Here is a 14,304-nt window from a genome sequence, read left to right as displayed (position 1 = left end):
CTTAACTTAATTACATTTGCAAAGACCCTTTTTCCAAATACGGTAACATTTACAGGTTCCAGAGATTAGGAACTGATACCTTTGGAGGCCATTATGCAGCCAACAACAGACTGTTTGCTCGATCTCAAACCTGACTCTTCCCTAAGGAACCTGTGTCTTCTGCAGCACCCTCAAAGGTGGCTGGGTCTTGTGGGGGGGAAGAGAGGTTAGTCTCCCACAGCCCAGAAGTGAGGTACCATCCTACTCATCCTTATCAACAACATTGTCCCTCTCTCCTTCCAAAGAAATGCTAATTTCAGCGCTCATGCTATCACACTATCCCTTCATCTCCCTTCCTTTTAGCATAATCTACAGACCCTCAAGCTACTTCTGAAGATTTTATTACATAGCTTTCTCTCACTTCTCCTAATGCTATTCCTGTCATAATGACGATTTCAATATCAACGTATGCAATATTCCCATACGTTTTTTCTCAGTCTCTTAACCTCCTCTCTCCTAATACCTTGAAACTTCAGTCTATCTTGGAGTTTTAATTTCATGATTATACACTGAATATTGTCAATAATAATAACAGTAATAATAATAACTGTATCCCTTTTGCAATCTTGAATTTCAAACACTCCATCCACTCTTGGGCCATTGCCTCCTATCTTTTTAGCTCATTTCCTCTAATACCCCAATTCCAAAAACACAAACAAAAAAAAAACATTTGATCTGAGATCTATAATCTCTTGATCCTGTCACAGCTCACTATTCTTCACCCCTTTTATGTCACAGTCCCCTCCCTACAGGGCCAGTCTTTATGTCACCCTGCCCTGTTTATATGCAACTCGGCCTACTCCAGATGTGTACCCAGAGAGCTGAATGTGACCAGAGAAAAACCTCGGCTGGTGGAGTTCACTTTAAATGTATAGCCCAGTGGTCGGCAAACTCATTAGTCAACAGAGCCAAATACCAACAGTACAACGATTGAAATTTCTTTTGAGAGCCAAATTTTTTAAACTTAAACTATATAGGTAGGCACGTTGTTATTAACTTAATTAGGGTACTCCTAAGCTGGCCTTTGCTAAAAACATCCTCAATCTGATTGAGGTACATTTGCTGAGGTCGACCCCTTCCAACTCTCCCATCCACACTTGACTTGTATACTTGTTCTGTCTCTCTCCTTTCCGAAAACCGACTTCTGCGCATGGGCCAAGAAGTTTCAATCGCACTGTACGTGCGCGCCCACACGTGGTATTTTGTGGAAGAGCCACACTCAAATGGCCAAAGGGCCGCATGTGGCTCACGAGCCACGGTTTGCCGACCACTGGTATAGCCTCAAGAACATTAGTGCTGCCTGGCTGGCGTGGCTCAGTGATTGAGCTTTGATCTATGAACCAGGAGGTCACGGTTCGAATTCTGGTCAGGGCACATGCCCAGTGTGGGGCATGCAGGAGGCAGCCAATCAATGATTCTCTCTCATCGTTGACGTTTCTCTCTCTCACTCCCTCTCTTCCTCTTTGAAATCAATAAAAATATATTTTTTTAAAAGAGAACATCAGTGTGTTGACAAAACCCTATTGCATTTCCATAGTCATTCCCTCCACCACTTTCTGAGATGACTTTCCCATACCTTTTATTTCTCTTCAGACTTCCAATGATGCCTTTCATCTTCATCCTCAGCTAATGATCTTGCTTCTGTATTTCATTATGAAAATGCAAGAAATTAGAGGACATCTTTCACTCACTGACATCACTACATCTGCCAACACCCAGCATCTCTACCGTATACCCAGGCTTCCTTTTTGTTTATGATACAGGAACAGTCATGCACCTTCTAAAACCATTCCTCCCATCTGTGCACTAAAATCTATTGCCTCTAGTTACTTTAAAACGTCACTCTAGCTAATGTCTCCTGTCATCAATTTTCTTCTACCGGATAGTTTTCATTAGCATGCAGCTGTTCTGAAATGGCGATCTTAAAAATCAAAACAAAACAGAGCACCCCCTTCCAGCTACTGCTATTTCACTCTTTCCCCTTTTAAATCAAAACTCTCTTGCAAGATTTGACTGTGATTGCCTCTTCTTTCCCTCATTTTCCCATTCTGACTTGAAACCTCTCCAATCAAGTTTCCATCCCATCACAAGAAAAGTATCTTAAAAAGATAAAAGATGCATAAATGATCTATCTCCATGTTACTAAAGCCAATGGCCTCATCTTACCCTACCCAGCAGCCACTTTGGCCCGGGGTGTTCTTGAACCTCTGTTTTTATTGGCTTCCTGGAATCTTCTCTCTTGTTCCTCTTCCTACTTCACTTACTGGTCATTCTGCCTTAGCCACCTTCCTGGTTGTTCTCCAACCTGTAAAGTCTGACCTTTGTCTATTGGTCACCCTCCTATGCTCAAACGCACGGAATCCCATAGAATGAATAAATACATAGGATATGTTTCTGTTTTGTTCTGTAAAAATAGGGCCATATCATTCACAGTTTTATATATTGCTATTTCAATGCTACAAAACGTCGTGGATATGTGGATATCCCTCTAAGTCAGTTGGTAAGGCTCAAATTAATTCTCCTTTTTAAAAAATGGATTTATTGATTTTAGAGAGGGAAATGGGTGGGGGGAGAGAAATTGATCATTTCACTTATTTAATGTATTCCTGTGGATGATTCTTGTATGTGCCCTGACCAGGGAACTAACCTGTAAACTTGACGTAGCTGGATGGTGCTCTAACCAACTGAGCTACCCAACCAGGGCCTCACATTCATTCTTCTTTATGTCTGGATTATATTCTGTGAAGTAGGGATGCAATAATTTAAGTATCCCAATTTTATGAACAATTCTTTATATTTATTTATTTATTTTAATGTTATTTTTTTAAAATATATTTGTTATTGATTTCAGAGAGGAAGGGAGAGGGAGAGAGAAACATCAATAATGAGAATCATTGATCGGCTGCCTCTTGCACGCCCCCTGCTGGGGGTTGAGCCTGCAACCCGGGCATGTGTCCTTGACCAGAATAGAACTTGGGACCCTTTAGTCTGCAGGCCGAAGCTCTATCCACTGAGCCAAACCAGGTAGGGCTATATTTATGTTTTTACTGTGATGAATAATGTGGTAATTAACACCCTTCCATTTTTATTCCTGTTGGGTAGTTTCCCAGGAGTAGGATTGCTGAAACCAAGGGTACATGTATATTAAATAATAGCTATGTTGTGATTGCTTCTCACAAAGCCTATATTAATATTTTTGTTAACAGTGTTCTCTATTGCTGTATTCAAAAGGTGTTTTTACTCTTTCAAATTTTTGCTAGGATGATATAAAGCATTTTTTATCTAGATGTTGAGTAACCTGTCACTGTATTATGTTCAGGTTACTGTATGTATATTATTAATTGCAGTCTCCTAAAAGCCTGTAAATGGCGGAGCCAGGATATAAACCTAGGCAGTTCGGTTCTGGATATATATTATTACATTTCTTCTTCATTAGAGGAGCTACTAAAATGTGGCGTTACTAATCCAGTGCTTAACTGATTAAGTCAGATTGCTTTTCAATGCTTTTCTGAGGAAGGCAGTATTTCAAAGGCATGATGCTGGGGCAGGCAAGTGTCTGAAATATTTTCTCCTGAATGTCAAAGCCAAGAGTGCTGGCAGGGCTTGGGAAAGGAGGCAGTGAGCAGGAGTGTGGTGCAGGGAGTCAGTGACCAGACCCAGCAGACCTTCCGTTTACTCCTCTGATTGACTCTAAAAAGCATTTCCCCAATTTCGGCTTGAGTAAACGTGGCGATTAGTTAGGAAAGCCACTCCTGAGACTGCAACAGAAATCTCATTATTCATTCCAGGTATCCAACCAGCTTTCATGTTTGCATCTTCCTGCCTTCCCCCAGTAGGCTCGCTAATTGTCTACATAATCTCCAGGACTTCTCTTTAGTCATTGCGACTCACACACATGGAGAAGTTGTCTCTAGTACCTTTAGTGTGTGGAAACTGTAACTGTTATAAAGAACAGCGGGTCTGTGAGTCAGAGATTTCTGCCAAAGAGAAACACAAAATAAAGCCCTTTCACAAACATAATAAATAGGAGGGGAGGAGGAAGGAGAGAGAGAGAGAGAGAGAGAGAGAGAGAGAGAGAGAGAGAGAGAGAGAACTCTGCTATCAAGCCACCCAATTTCTCGACTACCTCTGAGTCAGTTTCAACAGAGGGGCTGCTCAATCCTTCCCAGTAAAGAGTGAGAAATGTTTTATGTCCAAGGAATGCACTCAAAATGGGTCTAAATAGGGTTTTCTCTACACTAGGTTAGGACAGCATCTGGAGACAGCCTGGAAAAGCATGTTTTCCCTTTTATTTAACATGAAAATTGAAATTAATGAAACTCACATTGTTTCATGTCTGTGCATAGCCTCACACATTTGGGGTCTTACTAGAAACTATATAAACATTGGTGATAAGAGAGATTTACCACATACCATTAACATGTTTATATTTAGACAAACTTCTTTTGTCAGCCAAGCATCTTTTATAAATCTTCTAGTTCACCAATTTTGGTTTTATTATTATTATCTATTATTCTTATCATCCAGCCATTAGTGAAAAAAAGAAGCAGCAAGAGAGAAAATGAAGAGAAGCAGTGGGCCCAGATCAAGCTGTATCCCAGGCCACTCCAACTATGATATATAAGGATGGGCTTGAAGAAATTAGTTCTGAGTCTGATTGTCCCTTACTCATAAAACTGTGCTCCATGTTCCCGTAAAGATATGCCACTACTTGTATTGTTCTATCTAAAAATGGATTGTAAAATAAACACAATTTACCACGTAGGCTAATAGGATTGACTGTTCATTTTAACAAGCACCATCCTAATAAATCCTAGGACATAGATGTCACCTCCTTACAAGCCTCATAGCTTTGCCTTTTTGATGGTTTGAAGCTGCTGTTGGCTGTGCTGTATCAAACCATATCTGCATATGTCTAATTCATTTATTTTCTCCCAGCACCAGCCTTTCACATCTGCCTTCTCTTTTACTACTCTTTCTGGTTCTCCTTTTTCTCTTCCTTTCACTTATCACTTATTCTCTGTTGTAACTTGGGTACATTTTTAGGCTCAGGGTTTATAGCAAGAAATAGGACATTCTTTATTTTCAATATGCTCGGAGTCTAGCTAAAGAGAAATACAAAACAACAACAATAATTATTACAACATAATTTGACAAAGTGATATGTATAGTGGTATATATGGAGGAGGAAACACCCAAATGATCTGAGGTGAGGCTAAAGAAGACATCAGAAAGGGAATTCTTCCTGATGTTTGTCTTAATAAGAGGACCTCAAAGGAGGGAATACCTCTCCAGATATTTCATTGCTATCTTCCAAGTGTATAGTATAGGGCCTTTCATAAAGACATGCCAAGTGATTGAATGAATGAATATTCTAGTTAGAAAAGTGATAAAATGTATTCCAAGAGGATGGGGCATCGTGCCCAAAGACAAAGAAGCAACAGGGAATCTGGTTAGTATGTACTGAGCCAAAAATGACAAAGAAAAAATAAAATAAAAAACATTTGATTTTTTTAAGATGATAAGATTACAAGGAATTTTCCTATGGTTTTTTATAAATGAGTTACAGTTTATATTATTCGTGGGAACAAAATATTTTGCTTTAAAAAAATCTTACCTGTTTTTCAATTTTTTATTCTACTTTTTTCTTAGTTGTATACCAACAATACTGTCTAGGTTGCTACAAAACCTTCATAATTATTTTGTAAATGGATGCATGATAGCATTTTAAGTTTCCTCATCACTTATCTAACCATTGTTCTTGTGGATTGTTGTTTTTTTCAGTATTATAATTAACCATAAAAAAAATGCCATTCCTTGCCCTAACTGGTTTGGCTCAGTGGATAGAGTGTCGGCCTGTGGACTCAAGGGTTCCAGGTTCGATTCTGATCAAGGGTATATACCTTGGTTGCGGGCACATCCTCAGTAGGGAGTGTGCAGGAGGCAGCTGAATTGATGTTTCTCTCTCATCAATGTTTCTAACTCTCTATCCCTCTCCCTTTCTCTCTGTAAAAAAAAAAAATCAATAAAATATATATTTTTAAAAAATGCCATTCCTGTGAGGGGACAGGAGAAGCGGTGTGTGTGTAGTTCAGTGTGAGCTGTACTTCCACAGGAAGCCGCGTCTCCTGTGGACCCTCCCAGGGCTATTAAAAGCTCTACAGAGGATTTTATGGACCTTGAATAATCTCCCCAACCCAAATCACATTTGGATCAAGATTTCTCCAACTGGAGTCGACAGTGGCTATCAAAATAACCAGTGACCTCAAGAATCAAGTGCCTCGCTCCAAGGGAGAGCGAGTGGCCATGTCTCCTCCCTCACTGCCTCAGAAAGGTGCTCAGAGAGATGCCCTGCGCTAGCCTGCACTGGGCAGCCCTATAGCTCAGCCTCCCGAAGCTAAATCACAGGGACAGCTGCAGTGACAGGAGTGAAGAGCAATCCCAGAAGGACTTAGAGGCCATGATGATTAATGTAATGCTTTCACTTGACTGGGGCATCCGAAGGACTCCTAGGCCCTTTCAGTCCCACCGCTCAGAGCTTCTTTAGTCTCAGCACTGATTTGGTCTCAGCCATTTGGAAAAGGTCCGTGAGTGGTAACTGTGATTACATCTCTGTAAACCCCAAACAGACAGGTTGTATTTAAGTTTCATGAAGAATATCTTAATGCATGGGATTGTATGCAGATTGAAGTTTCAGGAAATTTCAAAGGTCTTTGCCCTTGTATCTGAGGTTGAACTGTTTTTGTTTGTTTGTTTTTTGTAGGTAGCAGTTTTAATGATCCATGGAACTTACATAAAAGGTTTTCTTGGGCCTGGCCAGCGAGGCTCCGTGGCTGAGAGTTGACCTATGAATCAGGAGGTCACAGTTCAATTCCCGGACATGGCCGGGTTGCGGGCTTGAAGCCCATTGTGGGGTGTGCAGGAGGCAGGCAATCAAAGATTCTCTCTCAATAAGACAATAATAAAATAAAATAAAATAAAATAAAATAAAATAAAATAAAATAAAATAAAAAAGTGATTCTCTCTCATCATTGATGTTTCTGCCTCTCTCTCCCTCTCTTGTCCTCTCTGAAATCAATAAAAATATATGTGGGTTTAAAAAAAAACACACGGTTTTCTTGAGTAGCTGTAAAATGAGTAGTTTTACACATCCACAGACCAGACCTAAAAGTTAGTGTAGAGACATTCCCTGGGCTCAGTCACGCACACGGGAAGCTGTGAGTAGGGTCAGTCACAGAACCAGTTCAGTGGTCTCAGCAGCCCATTTCGATTCAAGGCTGCATCCTGGGAGCAGCTTCTGGGATCCCGGGAGGCAAGTGGGACGCATATTCCAAGGACAACGGAGGGATGAGGAACCTCCAGCTGCCTGGGCCAGCTTGTGGGTCAGCTGGCCGTCTTTCTGATGACCTCCTCCAACAGGTTTTCATTTGCAATTCCCTGATGAATATTTGCAAACCATGCGTCTGATAAGGAGTTTATCTCCAAAATACATGAGGAACTCACAACTCAATAGGAAAACCAACACAAACAAAAAACCCCCACAAATGATCTGACTAAAAAATGGGCAAAGGATCTGAATAGACATTTCTTCAAAGAAAACACTAAAATGGCCAAGAGGTATATGAAACCATGTTCAATATCACTAATCATCAGGGGACTCAAGTAAGTTGACTTGTTTTTAAGCCTTTTAGGAGACAAAGAATCTATTTGAGTTGTAAGACTGACATCTTGTGGCTAACTCTGGATGTGCAGAAAGGTGTAAGCATGAGAAAGAAAGAAATGGAGTCACTCCATTTAACTGTTAATTATTAGAAAGGAAAAGAAAAAAGAATTTATATATTTATATTTCATATATTACATATTATATATTATATATACTATATATTATATATACTATATATTATATGCTATATATTATAGTATATATTATATATAATATACATACTATATATTATATATAACATATATGCTATATATACTATTTTATATATACACTAGGGGCCCGGTGCACGAAATTTGTGCACTGGGTGTGTGTGTGTGGGGGGGAAGAGTGTCCCTCAGCCCAGCCTGCCCCCTCTCACATACTGGGAGCCCTTAGGCGTTGACCCCCATCACCCTCCGATCACCTGAACGGCCCCTTGCCCAGGCCTGACACCTCTGCCAGAGGTGTCAGGCTTGGACAGGAGACCCCCATCTCCCCCCGATCACTGGCTCTGGCCCCCGCCCAGGCCTGAGGCCTCTGGCCCAGGAATCATGCCTGGGCAGGGGACCCCCATCTCCCTCTGATCGCTTGCTCCACCCCCCGCCCAAGCCTGACGCCTCTGACCCAGGCTTCAGGCCTGGGCAAGGGGACCATCATATCCCCCCAATCCCCGGCTCCGCCCCCCACCCAGGCCTGATGCCTCGGCCAGAGGAGTTGACCCTCATCACCCTCCGATCACCAATCACCGGATCGGCCCCTTGACCAGGCCTGAGGCCTCCGGCAGAGGTGTCAGGCCTGGGCAGGGGACCCCCAGCTCCCCGCGGTTGCAGGCTCCGCCCCTGCCCAGGCCTAACGCCTCTGGCCTAGGCGTCCGGCCCGGGCAGCGGGGACCTGCAGTGGCAGCGGGGGGCGCCGCGATCGTGGGCTTCGCTTTAGGCCCAGGCAAGGGACCCCTAGCTCCTGGGACTGCCAGATTCGACTGTGCCCAGCTCCCATCGCTGGCTCCACCCCTACTTCCTGCTATCACTGGCCAGGGAGGCAAAGGCGCCTGATTCTCCCATCATGACTGCCCCCCAGCTCTTAGCTCCCCCCTGGGTTTCCGATCACTGTCAGTGGCAGGGGGCTTCTTCCTGCTTTCCCTTTCGCCTCCCTGCATTGTGCCTACATATGCAAATTAGCCGCCATCTTAGTTGGCAGTTAATTTGCATATAGCCCTGATTAGCCAATGAAAACGGTATCGCCGTACGCCAATTACCATTTTTCTCTTTTATTAGTGTAGATACTATATATATATATATATATATATATATATATATATTAACAACTAATGAATTATTGCTGCTGTAAGTGCTACTCAGGACAGACAGGGTGCTAGGAAAGTGTGTAAGAGGGAGTCCTAGTCTAATAGAGGAAGAAAAGGTTTTACAGGCACAAAACATTTAAACTTACATTTAAAGAACTAGTGGCCTGGTGCATGAAATTCATGGAGGGTGTCCATCAGCTCCGCCTGCACCCTATCCAATCTGGGACATCCCTCTCGCAATCCAGGACAGCTAGCTCCTAACCACTCACCTGCCTGCCTGCCTGATCTCCCCCAACCACTCTGCCTGCCAGCCTGCTCACCCCCAACTGCCCCCCCCCCCACCCCCACCCCCCGCTGGCCTGCTCGCCCCTAACTTCCTCTTCCTCAGCCCTGCCACCATGGTTTTGTCCAGAAGGATGTCCGGTCTCCCAGAAGGTCTCCCAGTCTAATTAGCATATTACCCTTTTAATAGCATAGATAAGTGTCCTTTAAAGAAAAGGATCAGTGGGGGAAGCATTATAAAAAAAGACAAAGGCATGTATTAGCCACTTAGGCAAGAATAGCAAATCATAGAAATCCTCCTATGGCCCTATCTGTGGGCCAGACACAAATGGACATTTCCCCATGTATTATTTGATCCTCATCACTGTCAAGTGGGTAGATTTATTACATACATCTTACAGATGAGGAAACTGAAGCACAGGTATAAATAAGTACCTTGTCTTTGATCACAGAGCACATCCATGGCCAACTGGGGACTGAAAGCCAGGAAGTCCAGCCCCAGAGTCTAGAACAGTGATTTTCAACCTTTTTCATCTCATGGCACACATAAACTAATTCCTGAAATTCTGCAGCACACCAAACAATGTATTATATTTTTTTGCAGATCTGACAAAAATAGGTATAATTTTGGATCATTCACACCAGATGGCTAGTGTTGTGTTGGCTGTTGTTATTTTTTTTTAAACTTAATAATCTAATAGAAAAGAGGTCAGTGCCCCAGACTAAATAGACAGGTATTGCATGTTTTAAAAATTGTTGCAGCTCACCAGTTGGAAATATCTGATTTAGAAGAATAAGGGATGGAAGGTCAGAGAGGCTCAAGTTTTGAGAAGAAGAAGGGAGAGAGGGGAGCTGACGTGGGGAAGGTGGAAAGGGACGAGATCTTGTTGGGCCCTGTGGCCGTGTTAAGAAATCTGTGTTTCGTCCCAATAGTAATTGGACACTGTAGACAGATTCCAAGCAGGGAAGGAGCAAATTAAAATTTGCCTTTTTCAAACGTCAGTCCGGCTGTGATGTGGACAGAGATCTTGATTAATAGGGGGGAACCGTCCTCACTAAATTACCTCCCTGTTTGCTGTATCTGTAAAAATAGCACTGCTGCTTGACAGTTACACCGCAGCATAGGAGAGCCAAGCAATCTGTTCTCACACATTCCTGACAAGAGATAGGTTAGGTGTTATTTGTGCAAGAGATATTGAATATAAGGCATGGAGGAAATGAAAAAAGAATAGGTCATCTGCATGCCCATAGCCTCACAGCAAAATAAAATACTGAAAGTATAATGCAATAATACTTGGTAGGTTCACACTACAAAGTACAGATGGATAAGAAAAAATTATTTACGCTCATAGTTTCCTGGTAATTTATCTCTGCATGTGCAATGCAAATAATTGTAGAAATGATTTGCAAGATAGATGTTCTGCCATCCAAGGAAATGACCAACTTGACCTTGTTGAGCCTCATTTTCTCAATCTCTGGAGTTGATTGCATGTATCAGGTTTGCACATATACAAACCTTAAAAAAAAATGTAGCCACAGTGGCATCTCTGTAATAGCTCTTGAGCAATCACTCAATTGAAGGTTTGGTTGTGAGCTGTGACCCTAACAGAAACATGAGCTTCTTAAGAGAAGGTACCAGGCCATATCACTCTTCCTTTCACTGTATCTAACTTAATGCTTTGCATATCTCAGTGAAAAAACGAGTGTTGAATGAATGAAAGGGGCAGCCATGTTCTCCTGCTCTCCAACGCCGGTGCTCCTGGTTCTCAGGCCTTTGGGTTTGGACTCAAACTATACCATCAATTTCCCTGGGATTCCAGCTTGCAGACAGCAGATCATGGGGCTTCTCAGCCTCCATAATGATGGGAGCCAACTCCTGTGAAATATTTCTTTCTATGCATATCTCATTGGTTCTGTTCCTCTGGAGAACACCGACTAATACACAGTCCTTTGCAAGCAGAGAACTGAAGTGGGGAGGACATGGGCAGGAGCTGCCTAAGAAGAGGGGCTGGGAGGAAATATAAACCTATTGATGAGATCTCTATAATGTCTGAGGACTTCCTGCCATTTTAAAGTTGTAATTAGTTACTGTGTGCCAGTGGTTATAATAAGCATGCTGTATACATGATCTTTAAATTACACGTTAACACTAAGAAATGAGTGTGTCACCATACTATCAATCATCCAGTCACCAAGGCGTATACGTTTAGATTCTCCCTGTCACCCACTCTTTCATTTGGTAGGCAATATGGAGCCTGAGGATATTTCTGAAGAAGGTATAACAGGATAGGGATTGTGCTTTAGTGAAATTAAACAACAACATCCTCAAAGATCTAAAATAGGAATCCAAAGAGGGTTGTATTCAGAAAGGTAGCCATGCGATTTGGAAACGATTTGGTTGAATATGACCCCATACATAGTTATTACAATATTACCAACAATTACATATGTTTCCTGTGCTATAATTTATATCTCCACGACTATTTTGTAACTATCAATTTATACTTCTGAATTCCTTCATCGTTTTCACCCATCCCTTCCAACCCCCCTCCCTTCCAGTAACCCTCAAAATATTCTCTATATCTATTACTCTGTTTCTATTATGCTTATTTTGTTTTGTAGGTTCCACATATAAGTGAAATCATATAGCATTTGTCTTCCTCTGACTTATTTCACTCAACACAGTACCCTCTAGCTCCATCCATGTTGTTACAGATGGCAAGATTTCATTCCATTCCATTGTATATATGCTCTACTTCTGTATCCATTCTTCTATTGATGCAACTTACATTGCTTCCATATCCTGGCTATTAAATAATGCTGCAATAAATATATGGATGTAGATGTCTTTTCAATTTAGTGTTTTGGTGTTTTTTTTGTATAAAGAGGAATTGCTGGGTCCTTCTTTGTCTCTTATTAGATAGCCTTTGTTTTAAAGTCTATTTTGTCTAAGTATTGCTACCCCAGCGTTTTGTTTCCATTTTCATGAAATATCTTCTTCCATTCCTGTACTTTTAGCCTGTGTGTGTCTTTGGATCTGAAGTGAGTCTCTTATAGACAGCATATGTAAAGGTCTTATTCTGTCATCCATCCAGTCTCCATATGTCTTTTGGAGCATTTAATCCATTTGCATTGAAAGTAATTGATATGTGAGTCATCCTCCTGACTGGTCTTGGTATTTCTGTCTCAGTGCTGCTGATGACTAGATGTCTTCAGGAAATGCTAAAATTGGGCACCCTGGTCCCAACTTTAGAGCCACAGCTGTTATGCCAGATGGTCAGTTCAAAGATATCAGCCTATCTGACTACAGAGGAAAATATGTATTCTTCTTCTACCCTCTCTGCCTTTGTGTGCCCCGTGGAGATCGTTTCTTTCATTGATAGAGCAGCAGAATTTAAGAAACACAACTGCCAAGTGATTGGTGCTTCTGTGGATTCTCACTTCTGTTACCTGGCATGGGTCAACACACCCAAGAAACGAGGAGGACAGGGACCCATGAACATGCCTTTGGTGTCAGGCCCCAAGTTCACCACTGCTCAGGACTGTGGGATCTCAAAGGCCGATGAAGGCATCTCATTCAGGGGACTCTTTATCACTGTATCCTTCACCAGGTCACCGTAAACATCCCTCCCTGTTGGCCGCTCTGTAAATGAGACTCTGAGCCTAGTTCAGGCTTTTCAGTTCACTGGCAAACATCGGGAAGTGTGCCCTGCTGGCTGGAAGCCTGCCAGTGATACCATGAAACCTGACGTCCAAAAGAGCAAAGAATATGTCTCTAAGTAGAGGGAAGTACTGGGCTGTTTTAGGGTCATGTAGCAGTGGATGGTCATGTGAACAAAACCTCTTTTGACTATTGCCAAGCTTAAAACTCAAGGTCTTCAACTTAACCCAGATGTAGTATGAGACAGGTCAGGCCTTTCCTGCAGGGTTGGGGGGTGGGAGGGAGGAGGAGCCAATTTTCTTCCTTTGGAGGAAATAGCCTGAACTTATGGAGCAGGCAGAAGATGTAACTAGAAAGCTATTGGGTCCAAGTGTGAAAGGCCTTAACTGACAGACTAAAGAGTCTGGATTATAGTCTGGAAAATTACATTGCTTCTATACCTTTTTTCCTCTCCTTTTGGGAATCCAATTACATATACATTATACTTTGTACCTAATCTCAAATCTCCAATGCTCTTTGTTTATGTGTTTTGTCTACCTTCACTTTAACCTCTAACATTTTCTTCTTTTACTAGGTTTGGACTTAGCTTGTTGTTCTTTTTCTTGTTCTGTAAGGTGTAAAATTAGTTATTAATTGTAGATTTTTTTTAAATGTATACATCGACAGCTATAAATTTCCTTAGTGAGCGCCACTTTCATTGCATTCTGTAAGTTCTGTAAAATTGTGTGTTGTGTTTTTTTTGTGTTTTTTTTTTCATTTATTTCTAAGTAATTTCCAATTTCTCTTGTGATTTCTTCTTTGACCCTTGGTTGCCTGAGAATGTGTTTTTAAATTTCTACCTATTTGTAAATTTTTCAGTTTTCTTTTTGTTATTTTTTATGTGTGCGTGTGAATCCAAACACAAACACTTGGATTTTTAAATACATTAGTCTCTTAAGTAGAAAACAAAAAGTGGAGCTACAAACCAAAATTACAATACTACTTCTATAACTGTCCATGTACTTACTTTAATAGATATCTTTTCATAAGGCGTTAAGTTTATCTAGGAATGTCTTCATTTCTCTGTCATTGTTGAAGGACAGTTTTGTGAGATATAAGATTCTTGGTTGACAGCATTTTTCCTTCATTGCTTTGAATATAGCAATTCACTACCCTCTGGTGTCCAAGGTTTCTGATGCTTCTGCTCCTGATCTTACTGGCAAAAATATAATGAAAGTTGTCCTCTCTGCTTTATAAATGTTAATATTGTACCTTCTCATGTCTTATGAAACAGATATTTTCTTAGAGTATTGTGATATCAGTCAAGTTGTAGCATCA

General features: G+C 41.4%; 1 pseudogene across 1 annotated transcript; it reads left to right on the top strand.

Moving 5' to 3' along the window:
- The first annotated feature begins 12,532 nt into the window (after window positions 1–12,532).
- LOC308533352 (peroxiredoxin-1-like) lies at window positions 12,533–13,207 on the top strand (annotated as a pseudogene). Its single transcript has one exon. The product of its transcript is annotated as a peroxiredoxin-1-like (transcript).
- Window positions 13,208–14,304: the final 1,097 nt, after the last annotated feature.

Source organism: Myotis nattereri (assembly GCF_964212035.1).
Source record: "Myotis nattereri genome assembly, chromosome: 17".
Classification (NCBI taxonomy): domain Eukaryota; kingdom Metazoa; phylum Chordata; class Mammalia; order Chiroptera; family Vespertilionidae; genus Myotis; species Myotis nattereri.
The sequence above is the reverse complement of the archived record's forward strand: the minus strand, read 5'-3'. Positions and strand labels throughout refer to the sequence as shown.